The sequence below is a fragment of the Eumetopias jubatus genome, unplaced genomic scaffold, assembly GCF_037043125.1.
Source record: "Eumetopias jubatus isolate StellerSeaLion01/CBP00866 unplaced genomic scaffold, mEumJub1_p1.0 scaffold_12, whole genome shotgun sequence".
NCBI lineage: Eukaryota > Metazoa > Chordata > Mammalia > Carnivora > Otariidae > Eumetopias > Eumetopias jubatus.
In genome coordinates, this window is record NW_028274818.1 from 6,663,795 (window position 1) to 6,684,596 (window position 20,802).

A 20,802-nucleotide genomic window follows, 5' to 3' on the forward strand; every position below is an offset into this window, starting at 1 on the left:
CTCCACCCCTCCCCCCCAGCAACGCTTAGTTTGTTTCCTAAGATTAAGAGTCTCTGATGGGATGCCTGGGTGGCTCAGTCGGTTAAGCATCTGCTTTTGGCTCAGGTCATGATCCCAGGGTCCTGAGATCGAGTCCCACGTTGGACTCCTTGCCCGGCAGGCAGCCTGCTTCTCCTTCTGCCTGCTGTTCCCCCTGCTTGTGCTCTCTCTCTCTCTCTCTCTCTCTATGACAAATAAGTAAAATCTTAAAAAAAAAAAGTTAACCTTTAAAAAAAAAAAGTCTCTTTTGTCTCCCTCTCTGGTTTCATCTTGTTTCATTTTTTCCTCTCTTCCCCTATGATCCTCTGCCTGATTTCTTAAATTCCGCATATCAGTGAGATCATATGATAATTGTCTTTCCCTGATTTGACTTATTTTGCTTAGCATAATACCCTCTAGTTCCATCCATGTCATTGCAAATGGCAAGATTTTTTTGATGGCTGCGTAACATTCCATTGTGTATATATATATATATATATATATATATATATATATATATATATACCACATCTTCTTTATCCATTCATCTGTTGATGGACATCTAGGCTCTTTCCACAGTTTGGCTATTGTGGACATTGTTGCTATAAACACTGGAGTGCAGGTGCCCCTTCAGATCACTACATTTGTATCTTTGGAGTAAATACCCAGTAGTGCAATTGCTGGGTCATAGGGTAGCTCTATTTTCAACTTTTTGAGAAACCTCCATACTGTTTTCCAGAGTGGTTGCACCAGCTTGTGTTCCCACCAACAGTGTAGGAGGGTTCTGCTTTCTCCACATCCTCACCAACATCTGTCATTTCCTGACTTGTTAATTTTGGCCATTCTGACTGGTGTGAGGTGGTATCCCATTGTGGTTTTGATTTGTATTTCCCCGATGCTGAGTGATGTTGAACACTTTTTCTTGTGCTCCAAGGCCTTTTTGAGCAATCAAACTATCTACATATTGTTAATTAATTTCAGACAGAATAAGCCATGTGAACACATCTGTAATCCAATTGGATCACATTTACTTAACTCCCACAATCACCACTGTACAATGGCAATTGGTGTAAACTATATGTGAATTTCTCTCTGTATGCAGCTGCATTATTCAAATATCTATAGGACTTGCTACATATCTCAAGTATGTATTTATAAAAATAAGAACTATGTGCTCATGATTCATCCTTACTCCTCTTAATGCTTAAGGAGAAGATTATTCAGTCTTGCTGCTTTGCCTAAGCTGTCCACCTACTTATGGGAATCTGTTTTACATTGAACTTCCTGGTAGCAGATTTTTGTTCTTTGGAAATCCCACTGCTCTGCTGTTGGGGTAATGGAGTGACATTTATCAAGAAACTTGTTACCAGAGAGCTATGCTTTCAAATCCTAATTTATCTTGTGTGGCCTAGGGCCATGTGCTATTGAATTTCCTAGGAATTACGACAGGGGAGGAAAGAATTTTTACTGGTAAAAGAGGAAACTGGGAACCAAGCTTGGTGTGAGGATATTTTTTGACCAAAGTGAGGAAATAAGTTGGTGCATGCTCAAAATCTTTATCATCACTGGGGCCTTCTTGCCGTTTTTTTTTTTTTTTCGTTTTCAAAACCCAGTCCCCTCATCCTCACTCATCATAGGAGAAATGCCAATTAAATCCACCCTGAGATAACATTTCTCACCTATCATATCAGTGAAGATCAGAACTTTGAAAACATACTGGGTTGGTCATACTGGAGTGAAATATAATAATATTATCTTGTACATTGTTGGTTGGAATGCAAGATGGTACACCTCCAGTGGAGGAGAATCTGGCAATACCGAGGAAAGGTACAGAGGGACTGGCTCCCCCTCCCCCATAGAATCATCTCACTTCCATTTTGTTGTACCTAATGAAATAATTCAGGCAAAAGTAGTCAATGGGTGAAAATTTTAGGCAAATGTTTGATAATGACTCTTACAAGGAAGAAATTAAGCTGTTACTACCTGAACCCACTGATCAATCAGCATAACTAAGAGTGGGACAACTAGACATTGACTGATCATGAACTTGAAGCAGCAGGAAACACACAGCCTCACTATGAAGTGTACTTTCAACACATGTTGACCTTGAAATAAATCAAGGCTTTTTAACGAAATTCTATTTATGAGATCATAATGAGGAAGCAGACAGACAAAATCCAGTATGTGGGACATTCAGTAAGTACAGCAAACATGGTTTCTTCATAGGTCGATGTCATGAAAACTGAGTCAGAGAGTGGGAGGAGGGAGACGGCTCTATGTGAAAAGAGATTTATGAGGCATAAAACCAATGTAACATGAGTTTCTTGTTTAGATCCTGGTTTGAAAAAAACAAATACAAAAAGGTTTCCTGCCATTGGGGAAATTTAAATATTGACAGGATAGTAGATGACACCAAGAAAATATTGATTTTGTTAGGCATAGTAATAGCATTGTGCTTATATGAGTAAATATCCATAGCTGGGTGATGGTGAGGTTCATTATATTAATGGCTCTGTTTTCACATGTGTTGAAAGCTTTTTCATGATAAAGAGTCTTTCATTCTCATGTTATTTTGATCCATGTCACCTCTGAAAATAGCTGTACAGTACACAGCAACATCTTTAATTTCCTACATGGATTCCCCTTTCTTTCATCCACGGTAATCAAAGCCTAGAGTCTTGTTTGTAGAACGTGACTCTATCCCACTAGCCATAGTTGATTGGACCAAGGGTAGGCTGCTGACCCAAGATGGACTAGTCAGAGATCTGAACCAAGGAATGTGGAGGAAATGAAGAAAAGAAGAGAGAGGCACAGGGGATGGAGAGTAGGAATAAGAATGCAGATGAGTTCTCTAGGAATGGCTATATAATGGGCACATTTTTTTGCTGTGGACGTAGCAGACAGGAGAAGAGAGAGAACTGGTCCACAAAATGAAGAATGAAGTAGACTCATGGAGAGAAGCAGAGTCAAGAGATAGTCCTACTAAAGCAACTTACTGAAGGGGAAAAAATATTTGCACATCATGTATCTAATAAGGGGCTAAAGTCTGAATTTATAAAGAATTCATACAACTCAGCAAAAAACCAACTAGTTCAATTTCAAAATGGGAAAGGGACCTGAATAGACATTCTTCCAAAGAATATATCCAAATGGCCAACAGGTACATGAAAAGGTGCTCAACATCACTAACCATCAGGGAAATGTCAATCAGAACCTCAACAAGCTATCAACTCACATCCATTAAAAGGGCCATCACCAAAAAACAAGAGATAACAAATGCTGGTGAGCATGTGGAGAAAAGGGAATCCTTGTGCAGTATTGGTGGGAATGTAAATGGGTACAACCACTATGGAAAGCAGTATGGAGGTTCCCCAGAAATCCAAAAATAGAACTACCATATGATTCAGCAATTCTACTTCTAGGTACATATCTGAAGCAGATCAGTATGTTGAAGAAACATCTGCACCCCTATGTTCATTGCAGCCTTATCTACAGTAGCAAAGACGTGAAAAGAGTGTAAGTGTCCATCAACAGATGAATGGATGTAGAGGATGTGGTATATATATATGTGTATATATACACATACACAATGGAATATTATTCGGCCATGAAAAGAAGGAAATCTTAACATTTGCAACGACATGGATGGAACTTGAGAGCATTATGCTGAGTGAAATGAATCAGGCAGAGAAAGATAAATATGGTATGATCTCACCTATATATGGCATCTAAGAAAAAAAAATCTCACAGAAAAAGAGATCAGATTTCTGTTTACCAAAAGTAAGGGATGGGGGAATCAGATGAAGGTGGTCAAAAGGTACAAACTTCCAATTACAAGATAAGTGAACACTGGGGATATGATGCATAACACGGTGACCATAGCTAACACTGTTGTACGGTATCTAGGAAAGTTATTAAGAGAGTAGATCCTAAAAGTTCTCAAGGAAAAAAACTTTCTTTTCTTTTCTTTTTTTTGTATCTATGAGATGATGGATATTAACTAGACTTATGACGACAACCATCTTCCAATATATGTAAGTTAAGTCATTATGCTGTACCCTTAAACTTACACAGTGCTGCACGTCAATTAGATCTCAATAAAGCTGGAAGAAAACGGAGAGAGACAGTCCTACTTAGGTTCCCCAGGGAATTTTCATTTCCTGGATCCAGTGATTTCTTAGGTCTGCCTACACTCTTGCTTTTGGGCTTTTTGTCATTTTTTTTAAAAAAATTTTTATTTGAATTCCAGCTAGTTAACATACAGTGTAATATTAGTTTCAGGTGTACAATATAGTGATTCAAAACTTCCATAAACACCTGGTGCTCATCACAACAAGTGCGCTCCTTAATCCCCATCACCTGTTTCACCCATCCCCCCACCCACCTCCCCTCTGGTGACCATCAGTGTGTTCTCTAGAGTTAAGAGTCTGTTTCTTGGTTTGCCTTCCCCTCTCTCGAGCTTTTTGTCATTTTAGTACATTCTCCTTTTGTCATAAGCTAACTGGCATTTGTTTTTATTTTTTACTAAGGATGTCAGATAAATCCAGCCTTATCGGCAAATTTCTGATGTCAAGTCCAAGGGAGCATAAGGCTAAAATATGAGTGACATAGTTACATGAATAAGTAGCCATATAGAAACTGGACAGTGGGTGTCAACACCAGAATATCCAGGTCATCACTGACCACAGCAGCATGGTGGGTGCTTGTGTTATGCTTATTACAAGATGTCTTGCTTGGGCAGACAGTGTAGGGCCTTCCAGTTAGTTCCTGGTGTCGTATTTTAGAACCTAGCACTCTGTCTCCTCCAATAGCTAACCCATCATACCAGCATTATTCACTTGAACAAGGTCTAAGGGGGAATCCTAGTATTTCTGAACCATCCCAGACTTTAAAGGCAGAACCAGCTATGTGAATGGTGTAGTAGGGTTGTTGATGGCATTAAATGAAGATATACACATAATGTGCCTGGTACATAATTAGGGCTCAGTTGGCTATTATTGTTTGCATATAAGAAATTCTAAGCAAGACTGTCCATTCTTTTGTCTGGTGTGTGTCTGGATGGGATGCCTGGACTTCAGCAATCATCCTGGGAGGCAGGCTGCCTGCTGAGAATAGCGGAGTGGAGAAAGAGAGAATCTGGGTCCTTGACAATTGCACTGAGCTGCTTTACCTCCTGCTTCACCCTCTTATGGACTTTCAGTCAGGTAAGAGAATGAGTTTCCTTCCCATTTAAGTATTTGAATTGGGGCTCCTTGTTGCAGCAAAAGGGATTCTAATAGATATAGAGACATATGGCCTTGGATTTTTTAATTAGTTTGAATATGATATCTGTTGATTTGGCGATTATAATTAATTATTCATCCATAATTGTAACTAATTACTCATTGGGATGTAAATTACTCCATCTACTAATAGTGTGTCAATGTTTCCACAACAATGTTGAACTTCCACTGCTTTTTGATTTCCTCAAACCTTGGCTTATCAGCTTTCCTTCAGTCTCTCTACCACAGATTACTCCCCCAACCCTCCTCCCGCCAATCTTTAAATAAGTTTTTAAGAGCTATGTCGTAACTATTGATTATTGAAAATAATGGCTTGGCGTTAAATTAGTATGAGCATACCTATGACACACAGGTAAACCTCTGAGCTATTTAATAGGTGAATACAGGTGGTACAGCTGACCCCACACAACATGGGTTTGAACTGTGCTGGTCCACATATATACGCGATTTTTTGGTTAAAACAGTACAGTACTATAAATGTATTTTCTCTTTCTTATGGTTTCCTTAATGACATTTTTTTCCCCTAGCTTACTTTATTGTAAGGATATCATACATAATACATACAACATACACAATATGTGTTAATTGGCTATTTGTGTTATAGATAAGACTTCTGGTCAATAGTAGGCTATTAGTAATCACGTTTTGGGGGAGCCAAAAGTTATGTGCAGATTTTGACTGCATGGGGGGAGTGTCAGTACCCCTAACCCTGGTGTTGTTCAAGGGTCAACTGTATATTCATTTCACTGCTTTGACTCTTTTATATGTTGGAAAATCATTTTTATATGCATCGCTTTATTTTAAAATTGCAATATTCAGGAGTAAACAAAGTGAAAAAGAAATCCCTAAAGAGTGCAAACAAAAATCTCAAAAGGGGCTAAGAGACTCCAATCAAATAAATATAAAAGGTAAACCTGGTGAGTACAAATTTTAGGAGACGATATGATTAGGAGGTTTGCTCATTAGGCAAGTAGACATTAGGTAGCTTTTTTTTCCCCCCATGCAGTTTTCTTTAAGTGAACAGGCTTGGGTTTTGTTGGAACAACATGAAAGAAACTGAGGCTGAAAAACTTTTCCAGCAACAAGGCTTTGTTGCTGGGCTAGTTAGCAGTAAAGAGGATCATACTCTGCAATGTAAAGGGAGGTGAGTGGAGAGAGAAAAGTTTAGGTTATCTACTTCATCATCCACAGGAGAAACTTGGTTTTACTTCCTGAGGGAACCAGATTGGTTAGGTGTATTAGTTTCTTATTGCTGCTATAATAAATTGCCACCATCTTAGTGCCTTAAAACAACACAAATTCATCATCTCAGTCTTCTTAGGTCAGAAGACTGGCAGGTTTGACTGGGTCTCTGCTTAGCTTTTCATAAGGCCCAAATCAATATATCAGCCTGTGTTCCTTCTTGGAGGCTCTGGGAGGGAAGTCCATATTCTTGCTCATTCAGATTGTTGTGGAGTTCCATTTCATGCAGTTGTAGGACTTGCAACCCACTTTCTTGTTGGCTGTCAGTTGAGGGCTATTCCCAGATTCTAGAGTCTTTTTACATGTCCTGGCTTGTGACCTCTTTCGTCCATCCTCAAAATCAGCAATGGCAAGTCAAATCTCTCCCACACTTCAAACACTTCCTCTGTCTCCCTTCTCTGATCTCTAACCACCAACTGTGTTCTACTTTTATGAACACTTGAGATTCCAATGGACCCATCCAACAATCCATATAACCTCCTTACTTAAAGGTCAACTGATTAGCAGTCAGTGTTCATTCCATCTGCCAAGTTCCTTTTGTCAAGTAACTTAACATATGTACAGGATCCAGGGCTTAGGAGGGTCGTTATTCAGTTATCACATTAGGGACATGATCAAAGGAAGAGCTAGAATTGAAAGTTACCAAGGCAAATGTCAGCAACCATCAGAAAAAAAAAAAAAAAAAAAAAAACTATGGTGGTTAAGTGGTCAGCTTGAGGAAACGGCAGATGTCTGTCTTGCTGCCCAGGTGTGTGACAGGGCCTTGTCTTCTCTGTCACCTTCTGAGCTGTGTTTCCTGGCCCTTGGTGGAAGCCCAGACCCTGAGATGGGGAGCAGTGATATGTCCCCTGAGAGATCTCAGCAGGAAGGCAATTATAATTATTGGCCATTTCCAGCTCCAGCCACAGCCCAACTGGGAATACTAGTTTCTGCCCGACATTTTTTTTTCCTTTTAATAAACAGCTAATTCTATTTTTTTAAAGATTTTATTTATATGAGAGAGAGAGTGCACAAGCGGGGCGGGAAGGGCAGAAGGAGAGGGAGAATCAGACTCTCCACTGAGGAGGGAGCCCAATGCGGGGCTCCATCCCAGGACCCTGAGATCATGACCTGAGCCGAAGGCAGACGCTTAATCGACTGAGCCACCAGGCGCCCTCTGCCTGACATTACTCAGGGCTCCCATGTGTGTGTGGAAGCAAGAGATGGGCTTGTAGAAGTTTATCTTCTGTGCTTACAGGAAACGTAATTTCACCGACTGAATCCCTCCTGCCATGAACAGGAGCCTGGAGGCGCTGGTATCTTTTCCCCAAAGCCTCCTGCAGGAGAGTCCGTTAATAGCATCAACTAATTTCTTGAGTGTCTATCTCTTGTTCTCATCAGACCAAAAGAAGAAAAGTAGAAAACATCAGCCCGAGTGATACTGAAAGAGTGCAGACCGCCCCCCCCAAATTCTGCTCCGTCCAGCACAACATTCCAATTGTGTTAAAGGGCCCACATCACTTTAAAGGCCTCTAGAACATTCTCGCATTTCAGTCTGTGGGGCTTCACTACGTGGGGACATAAGGAACATCACTGATGACAAGTTTGGGAAGGTCTCCTCAAGGCCTTGGGGACTGGATGACTCTTATTAAAAGTGGCCAGTGGGGCCAGAATGCTTCCTAAGTAGACTTCTCGTTTCCTCCCTGTATTCATTTCTTAGGGCTACCACAAGAAAGTACTAAAAATTGGGTGGCTGACAGCAGCAGAAATTTATTTTCTCACGGAAGCTAGAAGTCTGAAACCGAGGTCTTGTCAGGACCATGCACCCTCTGAAACCCATAAGAAGAATCCTTCCATGTTCCTTCTAGCTTCTGGTGTTTGCCAGAAATCCTCATCGTGCCTTGGCTTGTGGACACCTCACTCCAAGCTCTGCTCCTGTCATCCATGAGGTTCCCCCTCTGTGTTTTCCCGTGGCGTTCTGCTTCCTGTGTCTCTTCTCGTCTTCCTGTAGGGACTCTGGTCATATTGGCTTAATGACGCATCCCACGCCACTCTGACTTCACGTTAACGACATGTGCCATGACCTTATTTCTATATAAGGTCACATTCTGCAGTTCCAGGCCAGATATGAATTTATTTCCCTCCTCCCCAATCCTTTCACCTCCTTCTTCCTCTTCTAAACCTCTGGCTGGGAGCTCCATCTAAAGAAAAACTACAGAAGTGAATCCCAAGGCCCTTAGGAAAACTCCAAAGCAGAGAAGGGACTCATCTCAGCGACCAAAACTCACCTATCGGTGGATCCTGGCTGATGGTTGAGTGGCCTCAAATGACCTATTTCTTTTTCCATTTAGTTTTTCAGGGGCTGGGATTAGAAGAGTCTTCAGAACTGTCTGGAATCCTTGCTGTTTTCTTTTCCCTTCATTTCTATTTCCTCTTCTTGTGGGACGGCCTAGAGAGGCCCTTGTTTGTTCTTATTTCCTCTCTGTATTAATTTCTTAGGGCTACCACAAGAAAGTACTAAAAATTGGGTGGCTGACAGCAGCAGAAATTTATTTTCTCACGGAAGCTAGAAGTCTGAAACCGAGGTCTTGTCAGGACCATGCCCCCTCTGAAACCCATAAGAAGAATCCTTCCATGTTCCTTCTAGCTTCTGGTGTTTGCCAGAAATCCTATCGTGCCTTGGCTTGTGGACACCTCACTCTAAGCTCTGCTCCTGTCATCCATGAGGTTCTCCCTCTGTGTTTTCCCGTGGCGTTCTGCTTCCAACGGGATGGCTAATAGAACCTCCAGTTAGATTGGAATCCACTGTCTTTGGGAACAAGGCCTTAACGCTATCCTAGAGGCTCCTTGAAGGGAGGAGGAGAGATCAGACACACAGGTGGACACCAATAGGACTAGGGAGTGGGGGTGGTCTGTGTCCCGGGATGGGTCTGTCCTCAGGGATTCCTCAGCTCCGCAGCCTGTACCAGGCCTACATCCGCACAGCCTTAAACCTTAAGATATCTCTCACCATCCCTGCCTAGAAGTCTTGTGCAGGCGACTGCCCTTTCTAGCATCTCTGGGACCCTTGAGAAATGCTCTGAGAAGGCATGGAGAGTGCTGAGAAAGGGGGACACACACACTGCGTGAGTGCTCTGACCTCAGTCCCAGCACACGCACACACACGCGCGCGCACACACGTACATGCACACACCCTCCACACAAGTGCTCTGCCCTCTGTCTCCTTTTTTTCAGGTTTCAAGGCAGGTGCAGGTACTTACTGCCCAATGATGTGGATTCTCCTGGGAAAAGTGCTTTTATTCCTTATGATCCTGGGTAGCTTAGGAATTTGGCACATTTAAGCGTGGTGCTGTTTTAAAATATAGTGTTATTAATAAGAAAGTGAGATTTAATAAGGCTCACAGATTGGGAGATGATTGCTGTTGAAAGAAGTTTATTACTCACAGTTCCCGAGGGGAGGGGCCATGCCATTCCATGGGAGACAGAGAAGGGTGATGCGTGGAAAATAACTTGTAGGTCACAGGGGCGGGAGAAAGGGAGGAAGCCCAGGCCAAAGCCTTCATCCTGGTTTCCCTGGGAAGGGACAGGCAAGGCAGGACAGCAGGTTTGGGACTGGCTAGTTTGAATGATATCAGCGGCTCTGAGGCAGAGGGGTTGTGGCTAGTTGCCTGACACCTGGCCCTGGGGTCAACAGGGCTGAGGTGAGATCAAGGAGCGGGTCGGGGGTGTGGGTTCTGGATTGGTTGGTTTGCGTTTGAAAAGCACAGCAAGCTGTTTATTACCACTAGGAATTGGCTAGTCCTGGGAGAGGCAGTCCCTCCAGGGTCAGCAAGGCCCCCAGTGTCAAAATACCAGAATACAGAAAATGGAAAGACATGCTTGATACAAGTGTTCTCCAAATCTGTTTGATTTACCGGGGCAACGAGTGGTCAACATGGTGAGTTCTAAGAAGTTTTCTGGATATGAGGCCATTGCCTAAGTTAATTAGTTACTCAATCTACCCAAATGTACTAATAATAGTAGGAGCCTAAGGGGTTTCTCCCAAGTGTAAAATGCTGTTTTACTGGGGACTTCGGGGACATTGCAGCTGCCTGACTGGCTGAGGTAGGAGTAAATGGAGTGCAGTGGAATCTAACAGCTTCCGCTGGGCCCCTCCCCAGCACCTGAAATTCAGGTAGAATTACCTCAATTCCCTGAGTCCATGCCCTGAGGAAACTTCTGCAATGTTTCTGAAAATTCCTAGGGACTTACTTTCTCATAATCCCCTTGGCCTCTAAGCTCCTGGGCCCCCCATTCTCCCCCAGCCCTGCCCCATGTGGCCCCAGAAAGCAATACTGCAACGCTTTTGCCAATGCCCTTCCCTGCCAAAATCAAAACTCACTCGTAAGAAAGGATCAGTGAACAAGGTTGAATTTACTGAAGATTCGGCAGAGAAGGTGAAGGAGGAGAGGTTTGCCTCACACTCTCCACAACAAGTAACAGAAACCCATTTAGATGTTCTGATTCCCCAGAGTCCTTCTCATCCAGCCCAACCCTCAGGCACTCCCTGACCCCCCTCTTCCTAATCCCCAGGGATATGCAAATCAATCAATCAAGCAAACAAACAAGCAAACAAAAACAGGAGGGAAAGGAGACAAGAAAACTCAGAAAAGATGACATTGTTGAGTTGTACATGAACTGTGGTGAGGGTACATTTAATAATATTTGAGTAGTACCTACATGACGACATACTCTCTAAAACTCTAAAACTCCAATCAGTGCAAATCCCCCTAACTTGGAAAGATTCATCAAGAGGCAGATAATTACAACACTGGTGAATATGAATTATAAGCCATGTTTATACTGGCGCCATGTCGTGGCGTTCCATTGGCTAGTTTGTTAAACTCTCAGCCATCACTTGCCGGTAGCCGTACTTTGACATCCTCCTGTCTTGGTTCCTTAAGGCTGCTATGACAAAAATGCCATGGACTGGGTGGCTTAAACAACTTACTTCTCACAGATCTGGAGGCTGGAAGTCTAAGATCAAGGTGCTGGCACATTCAGTGTCCTGTGAAAGTCCGCTTCCTGATTCACAGACAGCAGTCTTCTCGACGTGTCCTGCCAAGGCAGAAGGGGTGAGAGCTCTCTGGGGTCTCTTTTATAAGGGCAGTAATCACACTCCTCGCCCCCTCATGACCTAACCAACCTCCCAAAGGCCCCAACTCCTGATACCATCACCTGAGGGATTAGGATTTCTACATGTGAATTTGGGAGGGGGGGACACAAACATTCAGCCCACAACAATACTATCACGTGTGCTAGTTTGTTTGCAAGATAGCCACTATATTTTCCTTCCCCTCTTGTAGGAGAAAGCCATTCCCCCACTGCGAGGAGGAATCTATTCCCCTGTTGTTTCTAATATGAGCCGGAATGTGACTGCTTTGACAACAAAATACAGTAGAAGTAACATGGGGTGACTTCTGAAGCTAGGTCATAAGAAGCCTTGCAGCTCCCAACTAGATTTCTTGGAATATTTGTTCAGGAGGTAACTAGTCCCTGGAAATAGTTTGGCTGTCCTGAGACTGTCAGGGAGGGAGGGAGCCCATCTGAGTCACTGGGAGAAAGATGCTCTTAGCCCCAGCTGTTCCCAACATCTGAGGTGTCAGACAGAAGAGAGAAGACTTCAGATGATACCATCCTCACCTGCCATCTTATTGCAACCATATGAGGGACCCAAAGGAAGAACTGCCCCGCAACCCTCAGAACCATCAGAAGAAATAGTACCTTGTTGTTTTAAGCCCCTAACTCTTAGAGTGTTTGGTTATGAAGCAAGCAATAATTGAAACATGATGGTAATTACGTGACATCTAGCCCATTTTCATGGATGTTGCATACACTCTTCATTGCCTAATGCAATAACTCTTCTCCCCCTCTTCCTTCCTAACAGAAACTTGATTTTTCTTTTTAAAAAAACGATTTTGTTTATTTTATTTGAGAGAGAGCACACTCCTCTCGAGGAGCCAGACATGGGGATTGATCTCACGACCCTGAGGTCATGACCTGAGCCAAAATCAGAAGTCGGATGCTTAACCCACTGAGCCACCCAGGCGCCCCAGAAACTTGATTTTATTCAGGTAAGCATTAGGCAGGTCCCAGGGGATGAATCATACCTGGTCTAAATCAAGTTCAGTAATATTACCTGTTTTTGGTTCTTAAGTTATTTTCGGCCAATTAGATAAAAATATTTTATTCCTTCATAAAAGGAGAGTTTTGAAAGAGTAGTCACTGACTGCCCTGGCCACATCCCTCCTGCCTGCTTCTGAATGCTCTCACGGAAGATGTGCCTGGAGATTAGCACACATTTGCACCTGAGATGCAACAAGCCCAAGGGCAAAAATTAATCCACTGAAAACGCCCAGGGGGATGTGGAAAGAGCCCAGGACCTTGCTACTATCTTTGAGCAACTGAATCAAGGTCAGCGGCCACCTTTATTTATAATAAATACCATAAATTTTTTTTCTTCCGTGATCCATAGTCTTCAGATGTCTTGTTTCTCGATCTGACATCATTCTTTATGATGCATTCTTATTCCTATGATTTTACTTTAGCATATACTATTGCATAGTTTAAACTATTTTTAAGATCTTCTAACACCTATATCTTTGTTCAATAATTTGCACTAAACTGACCCTGAAAAACTAGTCACTATGGGGAAGAAATTAGTAGAGGTGAAATATTATGGACATGGCCAATCAGTGTGATAAAAATATTGTTAACTTGGTTGGGGGCACCTGGGTGGTTCAGTTAGTTAAGCGTCTGCCTTTGGCTCAGGTCATGATCCTGGGGCCCTGTGTCGGGCTCCCTGCTCAGCGGGGAGTCTGCTTGTCCCTCTCCCTCTGTCTCTCTGCCCTGCTAGTGCACCTGCTCTCTCTCTCTCTCTCTCAAATAAATAAATAAAATCTTTAAAAAAAAATACTGTTAACTTGGAAGAAAGGACTCCACTAAATTCTGCAGATAATGACTACAAAAGACAAAGCAACCTTAAAGCAAAACCACATTGTAGGAGTTGTGGATTTATGTTCTCTAGATACGTATAATCCCACTTTCCTTTTATTTCTGTGGGAAAACGAGTCTCAAAAATAATGTGACTTTTAAATTATGCAAGTCTTATCACCATAAATCTGTTGCATATATATATATAATAAATTCAAAATTAAGATTAGCTAAAATATGCTTTAAATGCTCAGAGACTATAAAGAGCACTTAAAATATGTAAAAATATTCAGAAAGGAATAATCTGTTCTATGGCTATGAAATAGGCCAAATTTTGTGCTATTCATTAGAAACATTAAATCTAGATTCAAGAGGCAAAAAGAAGAAAAACATTATTACACTTATGTCAGTAGGGAAAAAAGCAAATCAAAGGGTCTTATGTTTCAAGTAATAAGGGAAGTCAGGCTGTATATAGTAACTGTTGCTGCTATTCCTCATTAGGATTCGCAGGTGGGGTGGGTGGAATGCAAACCTGCCATTTTCCACTGCACACCAGTCAGGTTTCTTTGCCTAAATCCCATCAATACTTTATTCTATTTTTTTATTTAAAGATTTATTTATTTATTTGACAGAGAGAGTGAGCAAAAACAGGAGGAGCGGGAGAGGGAGAAGCAGGCTCCCCTCTGAGCAGGGAGCCTGATGCGGGGCTCCATCCCAGGACCCCGAGACCATGATCCAAGCCGAAGGCAGACACTTAACCGACTGAGCCACCCAGGTGCCCCAACATCAATACTTTATATTATAACATGGCTCCAGCATAACCCAAACAAACATATCCTAGAGATTAACCACTAATCTCTCCCTGTGTCCGTCCCTCGCCAAAAGAATTAAGACAATATTAAAATCTATTAAGAGATATAGTACTAAAATACATGGTACTCATGGGACGCCTGGCTGGCTCATTCAGTTAAGAGTCTGACTCTTGATCTTGGCTCATGTCCTGGTCTCAGGGTCGTGGGATCGAGCCCCACGTTGGGCTGCCGGCTCAGCGGGGAGTCTGCTTGAGATTCTCTCTCTCCCTTTCCCTCTACCCCTCACCCCACTAGTGCTCATGCACTCTCTCTCTCTCCCTTATAAATAAATCTTAAAAAAATAAAATATATGGTACTCAAATAATATTAGGACATGATAATAGAGTAAGGATCAGTACCTTAACATTGTACATGTCCCCATGAAGCAGAAAGGATTTAATGGAAACTTGCTCAGGCTGTAAGAGCCAGAACAATAATTCATAAGTAGAATCTTAAATGTTCAGGGGAAAAGCTGTTTGAAATAATAATAACAATGCAGCTCTTAGTGCAAGCTACTAATTAAGGCAGTTAGTTTATGACACCAAGTAAAACAGTGACAAATGCTGACTTAAAATAATCAGAGTTTAGGTATCTCTTTTGTGAACTTTCACTATTCTAAGATCAAGAATAAAAACACAACACTTGTGAATCTAGAGACAATTCTTGATTATATATATTGATAGTGCAGTTTCTGGACTATCAAGGGTGACCTCAGGGATTTGGAGTTGAGCATCTGAAGGACCAAGTTTCCATTAACTGAGCTGGAGAAGGCAGTGGAGAAAGCAAGCCGGGAAGAGGGATCAGGAGCATAGTTTAATATATATTGAGTTTGAGATACTAACAAAATGCTGGCATTGACACGCCCCAGTCAGAATTTCCAGGACGAATAGTTCCTGGGGCCAGTTGACAAGCAGGGTGCCGACACATACCCCCCTCCCCTAGTCTCTCCCCAACCATGTGTCTAGTGCTGAACTGCCGATGCAGGTTATCAAAGAGCCCACCACAAATCCAGCTAAGAGACAGACAGAGGCTGTTCAATTTAATCCCACCCTCCTCCCCAGCGTGCTTCTCAGTGAATTTATTCTCTCTTCCAACCCCTACCTCTCCCCACCTTCTATGATGATGTCCTGACACCTTAATGGAAAAGCCTGGGGTCATGGGCACTTTTCAGTTCATCAGCTCACTTCCCCAGAGTCACCATCTTGTGACTCTCTTCAATCTCACATGATGAGCTTTCCCTTGTGTTCTAAGCCAAGTCCTTCACCTCGCAGAGGGGTCTGTCTCCCCCACCAGACTATGAGTTCTTTGCTCGGGAAAAGCTAATGGTTCTTTTTTTTTTTTTAAGATTTTTTTTTTTACTTATCTGAGAAAGAGTGAGTGAGAGCATCTCTGTAGGAACATGATACTAATAACACACTGTGGCTTTCAAACTCTATGCACACATACTACCTTTTTTTTATTCCTGGCAGAAGCGAGGATTGGAAAAGGCATAGGTAACCACAGGCATATCTGTGATGCTGCCCCTTCCTTTCCACCCCTTTTTGATTTATTCCCCGGGCTTTCAATCCCAAAGCAGTTCGAAGAGAAGGCGTTCAGTTTTGTCACGCTTCTTTGGGGAAGATGGCCACAGAGGGCGCTATAGGGCTGTAGATAGGAAACAATACTTTTGTACAGTTTCTATAAAGAGCTATTGTTCTTCAAAGGGCCATCACCAGGTAACAGCTCACAGTAAGTGCTCTGTCAACTTAGTTCCCATATTTTCTCACCACAGTGTTTTCCTTTTGGTCCCAGATTTGTCTCTCTCTCCCCAAGTCCCTGTACCCCTCCCTGGGCTCCAATGCTGCAGCCCCAACGTCAATGGACATGCCCAGCTCTCTTGTGCAAACTTTTGGCCAAGGACAGTGATCCCGGGATTAGACCCAGTGGGTAAGCCGCCCCCGTTACAGCCTGGTGAAGAAAAGCCTCCCTCTCCCCATTGTACCCTGAGTGTGGGAGCCTCTTTCTGCTGTGCTTTGACTTGCCTCTAGGCTGCAATGTCTCGAGGCAACAACAGAGGGAACCAGTGCACTCTCTAAACGAGAAACTCCGACCTCCTCACGGATCTCGAGTCGCCAGCTATTGCGATGTCAGATTCAGCCTTCTGGAGGTGATGGAATTCTCTGTTGTGGCGGGCCCATGCTGACTTTCTAGATGCTTTTCCTGCACCACGTGTTATCTCCTCCTTCCGAAGGGCAGTAAACTTGCACAGGGAAAGGAAATATGATTCAGGCCCCTTAGATACCACAAGGGGACAGAATACCTGGAGGAAATATTTAAAAGTACTGGCAAGGGACACAATTAGTCATCTGTGGCATCTCTGCAGTCCCCTGAGGAGGAGCCAAGGTAAGGTTCTTTTTGTTCTGACGGGCTAAGTCCAAGCCTGGAATTATAGAAATAAGTGAGAGGCACCTGAGTGGCTCAGTCGGTTAAGCGTCTGCCTTGGGCACAGGTCATGATCTCAGGGTCCTGGGATCAAGCCCTACATTAGGCTTCCCTACTCGGCGGGAGTCTGTTCCTCCCTCTCCCTCTGACCCTCCCCCCTGCTCATGCACCTGTGCATTCTCTCTCAAATGAATAAATAAAAAATCTTTAAAAATTTTTTAAAAAAGAAATAAGTGAAAGAGACGCCCTCGTCCAGAAGGCTAGTCAAGGACAAAGCACAAGCTGACACCCCTGCAACACCTCCCCCCCCCACTCCTGGATGAGATCTGGGTGACATTCCTCCAGGAAACTTCCAACTATCTTAATGTTAATGCTTTGCTGGAGGGAAAAACAACCTTACCTTGATAATAGCGAGGCCTCCGGTACCCTGAGGGTCTTCCTTAGCATACGAAAGTCCTTTTGGACACCTCCCTTTTTCCTTACCTCCCCCAACCCCATAGTATATAATCAGTCACCCCTCACAACCCTTGTGCAGTTCTTTTGCCCAAGGGTCCCGAGGTCTCAAGAATTCTATCTTGGCCTTGGGCTCCGGACCTCACCTAGGTTCAAAACTACATCAAAGGGAACAAATCTGAGAACCCACTCTGTGTCATGAGATAATCTACACTTGTTGTTTTACTTCATTATAACAAAACAGATATTCCATCCATCTTAAAGCCAAAGCAACTAGGACCAAGAGAGTTTGGTTCATTTACTTGGGTTGCATAGACATCAGCGGGAGATTGAAATTAGGTTTGACTCTGCAGCTAGGGCTTGCTCTCCAGACCTATAGGGAAAGCACCAAAAAACCTGGTTCCACTTCTTCCTGAAGCTGCTTCTGACATGAAAGGGGATGTAGAAACTGCAAAGATGGGAAATGTTTTGACAGACCACCAAATTGACTCACCTACCTGAAGGTGTCGAGGAAGGGAATAAGAACAAAGTCTCTTAAAACAGGTATTTACAATGCCAGGAAGAACGGATTCTCTATAGGAATCCTCAGTAGCCAGAGTTTATGTCAACCATTGCACCTTAGTTCAAGCTGCCATAGCAAATTACCATAGACTGGGTGGCTGAAACATTTATTTCTCATGATCTTGGGGGCTGTGTTCTGAGATCACAGTGCCAGGACAGTCAGGTTCTTCATGAAGATTCTCTTCTTGTTTCCAGATAGCCCTTTTCTCATGTCTTCAATGATGGGGAACAGAGGGAGGAAACAAGCTCTCTGGTATCTCTCTCTCTTCTTTTTAGAGAGAGAGGGTGTGCACACGCGAGGGGGGGGGTGGGAAGGGAGAGGGAAAAGGAGAGAGAATCTCAAGCAGACTTCTTGCTGAGCACAGAACCCCTTGTGGGGCTTGATCTCACGACCCTGAGATTACGACCTGAGGCAAAACCAAGAGTCAGACAGACACTCGACCGACTGTGGCACCCAGGTGCCCCTCTCTCTGGTATCTCTTTTTAAAAAGAGACTATTCCCAGCATGAGAGTTCCACTCTAATGGCCTAATTACCTCCCCAACCCGCACTTCCAATTATTATCATATGAGGGATTAGGTTTCCAACATATTAATTCTTTTGGAAGGGGTCACACAAATAATCAGTCCATAGCACATTGCAAAGAGATACTGTTCAGGAGAGAAGAAAGAATGGGTTGGAGAGGGGCAGTGGATTCCTTACAGTTAAAAAGTGGAATTCCAAGTGATTCCCTGTTATTTCCTGGCCAGGTGGAAAGAAGAGGATATAAGCAGAAAGACAAGAGGAGTGAGGGAAACTAAAGGGAAAAAGGAAATCTACCAGGTGATCTTGCAAGAACATTTACAGGAGAGAAAATAAAAATATCTAATAAAAGTATAAAAAAGGTATACTCTAATAACAAAAACTCTCAAAATATCATTTTTTGCTTATAAAATTAAAAAGACAAAATTTTAATAACAATGTTTTATACTGATATGGGTGTTGTAAGTCATGTACTCTGACTGCTAATTACAGCATAAATGTATGCAACTGGTCTACAAAGCAATTTTGTAATAATGTTAAATTTTGCAGACATGAATTAAATACTTATTCCTTTCTAGTTCAGTTTTTTATTGCTACATTTAAAAGTTACTTCAAAACTTAGCAATTTAATAAATATTTATTGTCACACATAATTTCTGCAGAATTGAATTCAGAATGGCTTAGATGGGAGGTTCTAGCTTAGAGGTCTCTCATGAGTTTGCAGTCAAGTTTTCAGCCAGAGCTACAGTCATCTGAAGGCTTCGCTGGGACTGGAAAAGCCACTTCCAAGATGGCACACTCACATGGTTGTTGGCAGGAGGCTTCAGTTCCTTCGTTTCTCCTATGGAGAAGTCTAGAGGGTCTCCAAGACAAGGCTGCTAGCTTCCCCCAAAACAAGGGATCAGATAGCAAGGTAGAAGCTGCAATGTCTTTTATGACCCAGGAAGTCACACCCCATCATTTCCACAATATCCTGTTGTTATATAGGTCAGCCCTTTTCAAGGTGAAAGGTGCTATAAGAGATCATGAACACCAGGAGACAAAGATCACTGGGGGCCATTTTGGAGACTGGAACCACAGAGTCGTTACTTTCATGCTTGAAGGATTTGGATCTTCAAGAGCTCATCAATTAAAATATGGGCCAGCCCTTCTGTTTAAAGGGATTCCAAGGCATATCTGTTTTGGGTTATTCTTGGTACCACTTTTGAATGTGGCTCAATTATACAATTTAGTTCCTTTACCTTGTCAGCCACGGAGCAAAGGGAAGACATCACAGCGTAAGAGAGGTTGGAAAAGCAAAAGAAAGAAAGCTTTACGGGAAATTGGCTTCAAACTGGTAACTTCTGCTTGTAGCATTGAGAACGGCTTATATGTAACCAAGATATGGATTATAACAATGGTTATTTTTCACAAGGAGGACCTAGTCACCTTCTACAAGTTCAGCATTTACTCTCTCTCTGATTTACAATATGCTCTTTCAACAAGATAGACTGGATACACAATGTTTAATTGAATCTCTCCACCCAAGTTACTTGAAATCCAAGTTCATTTCCCTTTTTTTTTTAAAGATTTTATTTGACAGAGAGAGAGAGAGAGAGAGAGCACAAGCAGGGGGAGTGGCAGGCAGAGGCAGAGGGAGAAGCAGGCTCCCCGCAGAGCAGGGGGAGCCCGACGCGGGACTCGATCCCAGGACTCTGGGCCTGAGCCGAGGGCGGTCGCCTAACCAACTGAGCCACCCGGGCGCCCAAGTTCATTTCCATTTTGCCTCTTTTCTCTATTCAGGACCTAAGTGCTCTCCCCACTCTGCCTTCCCTTTATGCAAGCAGGTAGACGCCTGTGCTCATTGCCTTCGAAGAGCCTGTTAGTTTTATTTGATTTTTATATTCCCAAATCCCAAGCTCTTGAGAGATTAGTATTGACTTCAGATAGAGAAAAACGTTTGTTAGAAATAGCAGGAAAATGCACAGAGCTGTCTCTACTCCAGACCCCGAAAGGGCCTTGTAGACAGAAATAAGGCACATCTCAGCAGCAACCAGACAAGTTGATGACCCAGGATACCGAAGAGCAGATAGCTCCTTAGCTTCTCCATTTTGCACCACGTGTTACCCCACCTGCCTGGGAAGTTAGACAAAAGCCGAGGAAAAGCGGATGGGGGCAAATTGAGACTAAATTTCTGCCACCCCACCTTAATGGAGCTTGAAGTAGGTAAAGTTGAATTACAAAAAAATAAGAAAGGCTACATTTATTGCACACCCTCGTTTGTGGATCGGGATTCTTGTTTGCTACATCTGCTACCCAGTGAACGTTTGTAAATGAGCAAAAGAATTGAATGAATACATGAAACATACAAATTTGTAAAAGGTCCACGTTCGCCCAGGGCGCATGCATTTTGATAAGGTGAAGTGGACTAAGGAGCACAGAGGCTGGGCTTCCAGAGTTATGGCTGCTAGCGACCGGGTGAGGGGGTGGGGGTGGTGGCGAACCCGATCCTGCAGTTAACTG

The 20,802-nt window shown here is 43.0% G+C and overlaps 1 long non-coding RNA gene across 5 annotated transcripts; it reads left to right on the forward strand.

The window, feature by feature from the left end:
* The first annotated feature begins 3,576 nt into the window (after positions 1 to 3,576).
* On the forward strand, positions 3,577 to 18,806 carry LOC148162767 (uncharacterized). Of its 5 annotated transcripts, none has more exons than XR_015766470.1 (6): positions 3,577 to 5,222; positions 11,465 to 11,635; positions 12,448 to 12,634; positions 12,764 to 12,974; positions 16,136 to 16,726; positions 18,528 to 18,806. It is a non-coding gene; the product is annotated as an uncharacterized LOC148162767 (long non-coding RNA). The 5 variants fall into 5 exon arrangements; XR_015766469.1 differs by lacking the exon at positions 18,528 to 18,806 and having other exon boundaries at positions 16,136 to 16,270; positions 16,372 to 17,008; XR_015766468.1 differs by lacking the exon at positions 18,528 to 18,806 and having other exon boundaries at positions 16,136 to 17,008.
* Positions 18,807 to 20,802: the final 1,996 nt, after the last annotated feature.